The sequence below is a fragment of the Monodelphis domestica genome, chromosome 2 (assembly GCF_027887165.1).
Source record: "Monodelphis domestica isolate mMonDom1 chromosome 2, mMonDom1.pri, whole genome shotgun sequence".
Lineage (NCBI taxonomy): Eukaryota > Metazoa > Chordata > Mammalia > Didelphimorphia > Didelphidae > Monodelphis > Monodelphis domestica.
In genome coordinates this window covers 526,489,412-526,501,512 of record NC_077228.1, presented here as the reverse complement: position 1 = coordinate 526,501,512, position 12,101 = coordinate 526,489,412, and the positions used below count along the sequence as shown (strand labels likewise).

Here is a 12,101-nt window from a genome sequence, read left to right as displayed (position 1 = left end):
TCTGAGTACATTCAAATTCAGCAAAAAAATAGAACCTGATTCATGCAAAGCCTAGATACTAAGAAAATGAGGCTGTTGTCATTGAGCAGTTCTTATTCTGGCTTTCTCCATACACTTCTTTTCCAGCCTCTGGCAGCTCAGCCCCAAACCTGGATAAGATCTTGACTCACCAAGTCTTCCAGTAAGACAGAGGACCAGGCTTTTCCTTTTAACCTCCTGCCTCAGTGGTCCATCTAGCCTATATCTCTCCTCCAGACCTCCCAGGGCTGTTATTTGATCTAGGAGTACTCTTGGGGGCCCAAGGGCTTTGCCATCCAGCTTTCAGCTAAACCATTTTTGTGTATCTTGTATGACAATAAATGGTTTTTAATTTATTTTGTTGTATAATAAAAGAACATTGGATTGGAGGCCAGACCTAGTTTAAGTCCCAGCTCTGGTACTTTATTTGTGATGATTTCTACTCTAGGCTTCAGTTTCCTCATTTGTCATACAAGGGTCTTCTAGCTCTAATTCTTATGAAATGTTATTATATAGACCAGCTGTTCAGTCTGTGCATCATTTTCTTCCCATTGGGGAAGCCTGTTTAACCAAATCAAGACCAGAGGGTTACTTGACAAATGGGAAAGAAGGGCCGGGATTGGTTGGTCTTCCAGATAGCTTCACCAGGAGGTAACTGGTGAGTCCTCTTTTTCCACTGAGAGAATTGATGTGCCTGGGAGCCTGGATCTCTGTATCACCCTTACAGGGTCCCTGAAGGTACTAGAGGTTCATGGTCCAAATTGGACTTTCCATTTCTCCTTTTCCAGCTCCTTTGGGACCAAACCTCACAGCAATCACCTTTATTTCAAGACTCTCCAAGATAAAAATATACAGAATTTCCTTTATTTTTGTTTTTTTATTTTTTTGCATTTTAGGTTGTCTACATTCTGAGGACACCTAATAAGATTAACAAACTCCTGTATGGAAGACAGAAGGATAGTCTGGATTCGGCTCTAGATTCAGAGGATCCAAGTTCAAATCCTACCTCAACCACTTAACAGTCCTGTGACCCAAAGCTCCCTAGGAGTATCAAGCTGTAAATTGAAGAAGTGTGACATGTGGGTCTCTGAACTTCCTTCCAGCTCCAAATCTCAACCCATTTTCTCAAGAAGCTACCCCTGAAGTTGCTTGTTCCTCCGACCCTGGGGAGGAAGATGTGGTTTGTAAGGGGTCTGGTCTGTTGCTGCTGCTTTGGAGCCTTAAGATGCTTTCCCAGAAGAGGCGGAGTGGCCACTGACATTGAAAAGGATAGGACTTTCTTACTGATGAATCAGGAGAAGCTAACAAGATACCAGGTGGCCAACGATGGACAAAGGAAGAGGGTCTAGAGCAAAGGTTACAGCTAGGTGTTGGGCCCTGGAGAGGTGAGACTGGGCCTTTATCACCCATAGTTATGAAGATAGCTGGCTTCCATCCCACCACTACCCTGTGGCAGGACTGGGGTGAGGCTAAGTGAGGGGATATAGCCAGGCAGCTACAATACAATAAATTAATAAATAAAAACTACAATAAAGCCTATAAGCTGTATTATCCCCCATATAAGTCCTTACCCCATAATATGAGCTTTTCCAGATTCTTAACCGTCAAGATGATCCCCAAGCCCTGTGCTCTATTCACCTCCTAGTTGCCTGCACTAGATAGAGTATGGGCCAGCCTAGACTAGCCAAGTGGTGTTTCCTACGGTTCACAAAGGGCAAACTCTCCCTGGAATGGGGCCCTCTATTGGTCAATTCACACTCCGGTGTGAACTGGAACACAGATTTCTTTTCTGTCAGTTTCACCTCAGGATTCAGGTCTGGATTGGAGGAAGAGGAAAGAGAGAGAAAGAATGGAGAGATACTTTTGGAATATGGGGGGGAGGGTAGTTCTGGGAGCCTGGGTGTGGAAAAAAACAGCCGGGCACCGCCTAAGGAGAGGGGGGAGGAGCAGGGAGGAAGAAGAAGATGGAGGTCCTTCTGGCTTCTGGGACAGTCCAGGCCGGGAAAGGAGGCGCCAGGAAACCCCGATGCCGAAGTTGGCTTAGCTTGATGAAGTGCTGAACTTGTCTGTCCCTGACTACCCAGCTAGACTGGACCTGTATCCCAACATTCAGGGCCATGGCTCTAAACTCCAAGCCGATAACTATAGCTCAACTGGACATCCGGCACGTGGGGTACCGTGAGCCTTGTAGGGCAGTGGACGTACCGTGGAACAGCTTGGGCGACGGACTGGGCTGAGGATAGACTGGGGGCCTGAGTGGTCCCTCAACACTTCCCTTCATGGGGCAGGGCACCAGGGGTTAGAGGCAGGAGAGGAGTAGAAGGATGAGATCCTTCTACAGGAGCCCTTTACCGTCCCCCTAAAACCCCCGCGGGGCTCCTTTCTTTTGCTGTTGCCCCCCAGTGACCCAGGTCCGGCTCTGGTCTGTCTTTGTATCCCTAGCGCAGACCACACCGTCTGGCACACAGCGACGCTTAATAAATGCTTCATTCATTCGTTGAACTGTGAGTGCCTTGAAGGCAGGCCCCCAGCCATCCATGACGGCTGAAGAGGCAGAGCGACTGGCCCACACACAACCGGAGAATTGGACCTCAGTTTTCCCAACTGTGAAACCTTATGCAGCGCCCCCTGCAGGCCTACGGCGGCGCGGCTCTCTCTCTCTCTCCTCCTCCCTGTCCTGGCCCGGCTCCGCCCCTTAGGGGGCGCGAGCGCTTCCGCCGCCGCCGAGAGCGCGCCCCTCCGCGTGCGTGACGTCCGGGGCTGGCGGGCTGGGGAGCTCAGCGGCGCAGTCCGTTTCCCGTCAGGCGCCGCGCCGAGCGGGGGGCCTCGTGGCGGGGCGTGGTCCGGGCAGCCTCCCCGCCCTGCGTCCACCGGCCTCGGGCCACGGGGTTCCGGCCCCGGGCTCGCCGGGAGGTGAGTGTCCCGAGCAGGAACATCGCGCGGGGGCCCAGGGGTCGCGAGGAGGGGATGGGATGGGCGACATGTACGGGGAGTAGGGGGGAGGTTGCGTGCCCGGAGGTGGGGGGGCGCGTGCTACTCTTTCGACTTCTGCGCGTGCGCGGGGGGCTCGTGCTCCTGTCCCTCCCGCTGCTCGTGCATGCGGCCTCCCGCGGGAGCCATTGTCCGGGCGGAGGGGGCGGGGGCGCGTGCGCGGAGAGCGCCCCTCCCCCTTCCAGTCTCCGGGGGGCGGAGCTGGGGAGGTCTCCGCCGTCTGAGTTTTAGTGAAAGCGTGCAGGGCCCTGGCCGCGTGACCCTCCCCCTCTCCTGAAGAAGGTAAGCCCCGTGGGGGCAGGCCGGCCCGAGCTAGACTCGGGCTTCGGAATCCCAGCAAGACGCCCCCTCCCCTTTTACAAAACGGGTAAACTGAGGCCCAGAAGGGAAGCCGGTAACGTGGGCCTTAGCGGCACCGGCTTGGAGCTGGAGGGGACTCTGGAGACCACCGAGGTCCGGAGAGGGCGCTAAGTTCAGATTTGGGCATGGTACATGTGACCTTGACCAAGTCATGTTATTCGTCTGCCTGTGTACAGTCCTTCGTCACCCAGCTACAAAGGCACCCTCTTCCCAGGGTGGACTTGGTAAAGCTCTCTGCTAACGTTTCAGAGCTGGACAAACGTGAGATGTTACTGTTATTATTCGAGCTGGTGGGAACCGAGGGGTCCTGGATCCAGCCTCCCTGTCTAAAGAGGGAGACCGGGAGACCGGGATTCGAGTCCCACCATCTCCACTGAGGGCTGTGAGGCTCGGGGAGGATCCACTGCCCAGCCTCAGTTTCCTGGACTGTAAAATGGGGGGGGGATTGACCTAGAGGTTCCCCAGGCCCCCTCTAAGTATACGGTGAAGTCCCCAGGGCTCCCTGCGGCCGGGGATGAGGATGGAAGAGCTCTGGGGTGGGAGTGTTTATTCTATAAATATTGATGTCTGAGGAAAGTCTCAGCTCCTTGTCTGCCGGGAGACTCTAGGGAGCTTTGGGGGTGGGCACCCCCGAGGGCCAGACACATTAGCTTCCTGTGCCTCTGGTGAGCCAGCTGATTCCTTGGCCACTGGGGCTCCCCTGGAACTTCCTAATACCTAATCATCATTCCTATCCATGACTGTTCTTTAATTGCTTCCTGTTAAGTTGTGTTTTCTCATATTAACAACTTTATGGAGAACTGAGGAGTTTAACCTGGGCCAGATTTCAGGTGTGAGAGAGTTAGAGGAATGCTGGCCTGTTTCAGGATTGCTGGTTCCTTTTATTTTTTTTTTAAGCCCTCACCTTCCGTCTTGGAATCAATACTGTGTATTGGTTCCAAGGCAGAAGAGTGATCAGGGCTAGGCAGTGGGGTGAAGTGACTTGCCCAGGGTCACACAGCTAGGAAGTGTCTGAGGCCAGATTTGAACCTAGGACCTCTTGTCTCTAGGCCTGGCTCTCCATCCACTGAGCTACCCAGCTGCCCCCTTGCTGGTTCCTTTTAATCCTCTCGTTTTATTTTCTGCATTCTGAAGGGTCTCAGGGCTTCCCCAGACTGACTAGGGGACTCAAGGTGCCAAGTGAAGAGATTTTTTTTTTTGTTATAGCTCTTGTCCTGAGCAACATTGAGCACATAATCAGAGGAGGGCCTGGACCTGTCCTAGAGGTCAGTCAGGAGGACCTTCTCTGCAACATCTGCCCTGATCTAGGATGCAGCTGGCTCCAGCAAGGGTTCCAGGCACCGAATCATTTAGTAAATCTAGTACAAGTCAAACTGCATTGTAGACTTAATCTTGGCTGCCCTATACCTAGTCATGTATTGCGTAAGTTGCTGTAGAATTCTGTATCCAAACTCCTCAGTCTTTATCACTCAAGTATTACCTGAGTGCTTGCTGTGTGGCTCCCCAGAGGGCATTTAGAGAAGCATCAAAACAGGGCCCCTGGACTCTGAGAACTTAGTTGGGGAAGATTTTATACATGTGGGTGGGATGTGTTCATGTGTACATATATGTAATCTACACACACCTATTCTGCATTACATATTATGTGATCTATGATCTAGAGAATATCATATAAGAGTATAAATACTGACAATGTATGTTTACTATCTACAGATCTATGCATCCAAATAGATGCTGAAATTTAAGTAACAAGAACCCAGAATAATAGAGGCACAATTAATCTTATTTGAAAATTTTAGAGTGATCTCAATATAATATGCTTAGACTTCCCAATCCTAAGAAAACCTTCTTGCAAAAATCTTCTCTTGAAAAACTTGTTCCCACCACTCAATCTGAACCTGATTCTTTTGCAGTCTGAGGCTCCTGCTTGCCGGTGTCCTCTCTCTGTCTCCCTCACTTAGGCACTGACCAAGTTCAGTCTCCATCTGATTTTGCTTTGCTGAAGCATTGGTTCCTGTTGGCCACCCTTCCCTTGTGGGTGCTTCTTGCCTTTTGATTCCAGAGATTCTGGACACTGGTTCTCCTTTCAACTGTGTTCCTTCTTTCCCTAGACTTCGTGGCAGCCTTTTCCCCAAAGGTACTGCCTCAGCCTTCTCCTTTGTCTAAGTGCTACTTTGGCCTTCTTACCTTAACTATAATTCACACCCTTATGCAGATGAATCCCAGGTCAGTATCTGGATGGTCAGGCCTGACTGATTTTCAAGGCCAAACTTCTGTCTCCTTTCACTATAGTGGGGCTTCTCTACTGTGACTGCACCAACAGCACCTCTAACTCGGTATCTCCAAAACTGAATAGCTCTTCCTCTCCACATTGGGATTCCTTTCTGACTTCAGGATTTCTTTGAGGTCACCACCAGCCATTGTTTTATTAGTGTGAAAGCTTTCGAATCTTATCTAATTAAGATTGCCCATATAGATATGTATCTCATGTCTGGTTATGAATTTTCCATTTCCACATTTGTAAATGATATAAACTTCTATTCATTCTCTCAAAACCTTACCTTTCAATCTTCCATCTTAGAATCAATACTGTATGCAGAAGGGTGGTAAGGGCTGTGCAGTAGAGGTTAAGTGACTTGCCCAGGGTCACCCAGCTTGGGAGTGTCTGAGGCTATGTTCTCTCTTTTTTGTTAATCATGAGTTATTCTGTTTAGGTCATTCATAACCTGCTAATTTTAACCTCTCTTTTTTAGGCAGAGGGGATCTAACCTATTAATTTCTCCCAGCAGTATTTGTTGATTAGAATCCCTTCTCTAGTAGTTGGTGTTGGAAAGTTCCACACTATGTGATAGGCTGCTTCCAAGTCCTGTTTATGACCTTTCTTCTGCTCTACTCTGTTTAGCTTGGATTAGATAGTTTTGATAAATACTGCCTTGTATAGCAGAACATTTAGAAGAACTATACCCATTTCTTCCTCTTTTTTCACATTATATAACAGTATTCCGGGGTGGGGACAGGGTTATTCCTCCAAATGAATTTCATCATTGTCAATTTCTAGTACACCGTTGGCAATTTTACAGGCCCAATATTGACTCAAAATTTTGTTGTATCATTTTTTCCTTATTAGTGTGGTACGGTCATGAAAATGAACCGTCTTTCCAGTTTATTTAAGTTGTCTTTTATTTTCATAAAAAATTTTGTATTGCTTCGGTTAGGTTCTTGATAGTTAAACACATCTTGTTACTTGTCAAAATGGAATTTCTCTTTATTCCTGTATTTGTTAGTATTATACAGAAATATGATGATTTTTGTGAATTTAGTTTGTATCCTTCTGTGAAGGCAGAGATCTTAACTCAGTTCACTTTTTGTAGAGCAAAACTAAGAAAACTGTTGTCTGCCCAGAATTATTGTTTTTGCTTCCTCTTGGCTGGTTTATTCATTCATTTCTTTTTGTTATTGCTGCAGCTAGTATTTCTAAGTCAGATGAGAGAGACATTAGGGCTCCCCTTGTTTTTACTCAGGATGTTTCTGGAAAAGCTTTTCAGATTTCTCTGTTACAAGTAATATTTGGCTTGGTTTTAGATGCTTTTGGTAATTAGAAAGTTTTCCCCCCTATTTTAAAAAATAAATTATCGTCAGTATCTTTTGTTTTTATGTCACTTAAATTTTCCCCCTGTAGCCTTCCTCTTTCCCAGAGAATCATCCCATATAAGAGATTTTTTTTTTAAAGAAAGAAAACCAAAATCTATCCACGTTTTTAAAAAAGGCTGAAAATATATGTAATGTCCCAACTCTTGGACCTCTTGTCATTGCATAGAGTAGGGAGAGGTAGGTGTCTTTTCATATCTCTTCTTTGGGTCCATGTATGTTATTTGTAATTTTGTAACATTTACTTACTTAATTCTTGATTTAGAACCAATACTAAGTATCCATGCTCAAAGAGAATAGTAAGAGCTATGCATTGGAGTTATGACTTGCCCAGGGTCACACAGCTAGAACAGACCTGAGATCACATTTGAACCCAGAACCTTCCATCTCCAGTCCTGGCTCTCTGTCCCCTGAACCACCCAGCTGCATGGTTTGGGGATATTATTCTTTCAATCTTTCCATTCTCTGTATTTCATCATGTTTGCTGTTTCTCACAGCACAGGTATATTCTATCACTCTCGTGTACCACAGTCTATTTAGCTGTTACTCACTGAATGGGAAACGAGTTGTTTCCAGTTCACTGCCACTAATTTTTTTTTAGCCCAGTGACCTCCTTGGGGCCAGGTGTATATCCAGTAGTGGAATTACTCAGTCCAAAGGGACAGACATTTTAATAATTTTCTTTGCATAATTTCAGATTGCTTTCCAAAATATTCACAGCTCCATCAGCAGTGCACTGGGGTGTGTCTCTTCCCCCAGTCCCTTCAAAGTGAACTATTCCCAACCTATGTCATTTCTACCGGTTTGCTTGAGTATGAGGTAAAAATCCCAGCATTGTGTTAGTTTGGATTTCTCCATTTGGGGATTTGAAGCTTTCTTTCATATGATTATAATTGGTTTGTAATTTGGGGGAAGGGAGAGAACTCAGTGGCTCTAGAGTCAGGTCTAGAGGTGAGAAGTCCTGTGTTCTAATGTGGCCTCAGATATTTCCTAGCTGGGTAACACTGGGCAAGTCATTAAACCCCAGTTGCCTAGCCCTTTCCACCCTTCTACCTTGGAACCAGTACTTAATATTGATTCTAAGACAAAAGGTATGGGTTTAAAAATAATCATAATATTGTCTTTTAGAACTGTTATCATATTTTGACTTCTTATCTTGGTCTTGCACATATATGTGTCTATACATAGGTACGCATACATGTCAGTACATCTGTTAGGAAGGAGGGAAAATAATTTATTAAATGCCTACTACATGCAGAGTACATATATTCTCACATTATCATTTCTATTCTCAGCAGCTGTGGGAGATAGTTGCTGTTATTTTACAGATGATGAAACTTGAGGCAAACAAAGATTAAGTGACTTGCCCAGGGTTACAGAGCTAGGAAGTGTGAGATGGCTTTCTAATTCACATCTTCCTGACTCCAGCCAGGCCCAGGGCTCTCTATGCACTGTGCTAGTGAGCTACTTTTTAACTATGCAAATTATTTTTCTATGTTTTTAATATTTTAATATGAATGCTGTATTTTGGGGAAGGCTTTTTTCTGCCTATTGGTATCATCATGATTTTTATGATTTCATTATTAATAGGGTTTATATTTTTGTAATGTAACTTTCATTCTTAGCATAAATCCAATGTCTAATTCATCAGGAATAATTTTAGCAATTTAAAAAATATTGCTGTAGCCTTCTTGGTATTATTTTGTATCAGTTCATCTTTTTCTTTCAGTACTTTTCAACTCTAATCATTAGCTGAAAAAATCATATATTTCTTCTAAAAGAAGTTTGATTAAGGTGGCATTTTCTCTTATTTTTGGAAAGAACTCATGTAGCATGGGAGTCATTTGTTCTTTAAATGTCTGAAATCCAACTTGGAAAAGGAGAGGTTTTTTGCTTTTGAGAGTTCATTTATGACTTTTTCAGGTTTACTTTCTAACATTGGGTTGCTATCTCTTTTTGTTAATTTAGATATTTTCTATTTTTTAAACTTTTTATCTATTGCATTTTTCCATTTTGTTGGCATGGTATATAGTTATACCATTTTTTGTGTGTCCTTTACGTTTCTGTGAGTTTTCTCAGTTTTGATCAAGTTAAGTTGGTTTTCTCATTTTATTTTATTTTATTTTTTAAACCCTTACCTTCCATCTTGGAGTCAATACTGTGTATTGGCTCCAAGGCAAAAGAGTGGTAAGGGCTAGGCAATGGGGGTTAAGTGACTTGCCCAGGGTGACACAGCTGGGAAGTGTCTGAGGCCAGATTTGAATCTAGGACCTCAGTCTCTAGGTCTGGCTCTCAATCCACTGAGCTACCCAGCTGCCCCTGGTTTTCTCATTTAAAAAAAATCAAATTAGTTAATTTTTCAAGTGTATTAGTTTTTTAAAATTCATCTTTTTCAGTTGTATTAAAAATATTACTTTAGCAGTTTCCTTGTTTTGTTTGCTTGACATCATTTTACCGTTTTCTTTCCTGAAGTCATCTTTCTACTCCTGCTTTTTTGTAGTAGGTGAAAAATAAATGCTATTCTAATTATTCACTGAAGTTTTGATTGAATCTTTGTCTTAAAGCATATGTATACACACATATATACATATACACACATACATACAGCTTCATATATACAGCAAATTGTTGAATTTTGCTTTCCAATTAATACTAATCTTTTTTTTTTTTTTAATAAAACCCTTACCTTCCGTCTTGGAGTCAATACTGTGTATTGGCTCCAAGGCAGAAGAGTGGTAAGGGTAGGCAATGGGGGTCAAGTGACTTGCCCAGGGTCACACAGCTAGGAAGTGGCTGAGGCCGGATTTGAACCTAGGACCTCCCGTCTCTAGGCCTGGCTCTCAATCCACTGAGCTACCTAGCTGCCCCCAATACTAATCTTTTAAGGTTTAAGTATATGGATTAGTTAATCCATTAACAATCATGGTTATGATCATTAAGTTTATTCCTCTATCATGTTTTTGTTTTTTAAGGAAAAAAGAGTCAGTTTTAGGTATTCTAAGGTTGTATTGATTAGGATAATCAGCTCCTAATCTCTTTCCTTAGTTCTCTTATCCCTGTTCAACTCTAAATTACTACATTTCCTAAGCCCCTTTTTTGGATAATTTGCCTTCTGTAGTTTGTTCTTTTAGGAGATGAAACAGCTTTGTTGATTTAGTTCTTTTCATTTTCCTAAATCCCCCCAATCCTCTGTGCCTTTAATTCTGTTATTCACATTTTCATAGCTCATAAAAAGTATGGTTTATGAGTCTTTCCCTGTTCCTTTTCCCCTTATTTGAATGACTACCTGAAATAATCTTTTTCTTCCCTCCTCTCCCTTAGGGAAAAGAAAAACAAGAAATATACCACTTAGTGTCATCTGCTGGCTCACCACCTTTTGTCTCTTTTTCTGCCCCATTCTTTCTTTTGGTCAGGTTATGCCCCTATTTCCCAAGCTATAGTCGATTCTAACATGCCAGAATAACTGAGTTGTAAAGGGTGAATATTATGGTTGAGACTGAAAAAAAAATCTAAATTTAAATGGTCGCCAAGGGAAATCCCAAATAATAAAATACCCAAGTCAACTGCCAAATTCTTATGGTGATTTAATTACAATAGGAGGAAGAAAATACTAGAGGGAAAGAGAGAGAGGGAGAGAAGGAAAGGAGTTTAACTCCGAACCACTGGCTCAGGCTGAGCCAAAGCAGGCATTAAGGCCTTGGAAAGCCGAGACAAAGAAAGGGGTCAGTCCTTATCACTCATGTGACTGGTCTGAAGGAAAGCTGTCTGTGGGGCTCCTCCAAGCTCAAGCTCCAGGATCGAACTGAACTCTAGCCCTCTCCACAGGAAGTCATGAGAACTCCAGAGGCTGTTCTCTACCTCACTTCCTGTGTCTCACATGTGCCAATGGTGACTCAAGCTTGACTTAGGACTGCCCAGATGTCTGTCCTTTTTTTGCACATGTTTGTTGAAGGCCATCTCCTCAGATAATTAAATCTTGAGTTTAATGCAAACCTTCCTAATCTTGTTAAACTAAGAAGGGAGGAGAAATGTAGTTTCCAAGACCTGATTCTGTCATTCCAAGTATCTCTATTATTGATCAGGAAATGGCTAAATCAGATCTTCTAAAGAATGTTCTGATTAGGGTGGCATAGTTTTGAAATTCACAGAGTGTGATCTTGACCATCCACTGAGTTGCTCTTAAGGACCAGCCTACAAGAGTGTGGGAATTTGCACTGTTATCATCTTGGCCTATGGATGATGAATTCTTTGGCCATAGCCATATGCAAAACCAAAATTTAAAACATGTTCATAGGATTTTGCAGTCTAACTTCCACATTGATAGTGAAAGAATAGCAGAAAAACAAAGGAATGGGTGGGGAGGGTGCCAAAAATGATACTTTTTAACCTTCCAGAATTGAACTTTAGGTATTATAAAAGTCAGGCATCTAGTACAGGAGAAAGAACATGGACTGCAGAACCCTGTTTCTGACACCTCTTTGACCTTGACAACTCAGTTAACCTTTCTGTACTTCCCTTTCCTCCTCTTGGAGCTAGATCTGGGACTCCTTGAGTTTTGTTTTGTTTTTATTGCCCCTGCTTGTCTTTGTTCCTTCCTCTACAGGGCACCTCCTTTGGGGGAAGCACTGTGCTTGGGACTATCAGCCCCTGCCTTCAAGGAATGTACATTTTAAGGAGAATAGCCTAGTAGTTGATGTAAAATACATGCAGAGTAATTACTTGGGGGAGCAAAAAAAGCCTCCTATTGGAGCAGGTGAGCTGAATTTTGAAGGGAGCCATGATTTCTAAGAGGCAGCAGTGAAGGAGGAGGTAATTCTAGGTATGAACAGCCCATACAAAGGTGCAGAGAGGAGAGATGGAAGAACAGCTGTAGAGACAGTTTGACTGAGTGTGGAGTATACAGCCAGCCAGCAAGATATGCTGCAGCCAGATTGGGAAGGCCTTTCAATAGCAAACTGCTGAGGTGTTTTGTATACTAAAAGCAACTGGAGCTTTTAGGCAAGGCAATGACTATGGACAGCCCCTGTGCTTTAGGAACATTAATTTAGCAGTTTTGTGGAGGCCAGATAAGGGAGGGGGCAGAA

The 12,101-nt window shown here is 44.1% G+C and overlaps 1 protein-coding gene across 21 annotated transcripts in view; it reads left to right on the top strand.

Annotated features, from left to right (window-relative positions):
• The first annotated feature begins 2,707 nt into the window (after positions 1-2,707).
• YEATS2 (YEATS domain containing 2) overlaps positions 2,708-12,101 on the top strand; it is a 110,263-nt gene continuing 100,869 nt past the window's right edge. For 11 of the 21 annotated variants that reach the window (XR_001627387.2, XR_463564.3, XM_056819836.1 and 8 more), the window contains exon 1: positions 2,708-2,931. The gene's annotated coding sequence lies outside the window, so the exon portion shown is untranslated. Of the gene's footprint in view, positions 2,932-3,066; positions 3,292-12,101 lie in introns of those variants that run through there. The other 10 variants (XM_007485953.3, XM_056819830.1, XM_056819837.1 and 7 more) reach the window with 10 other exon arrangements.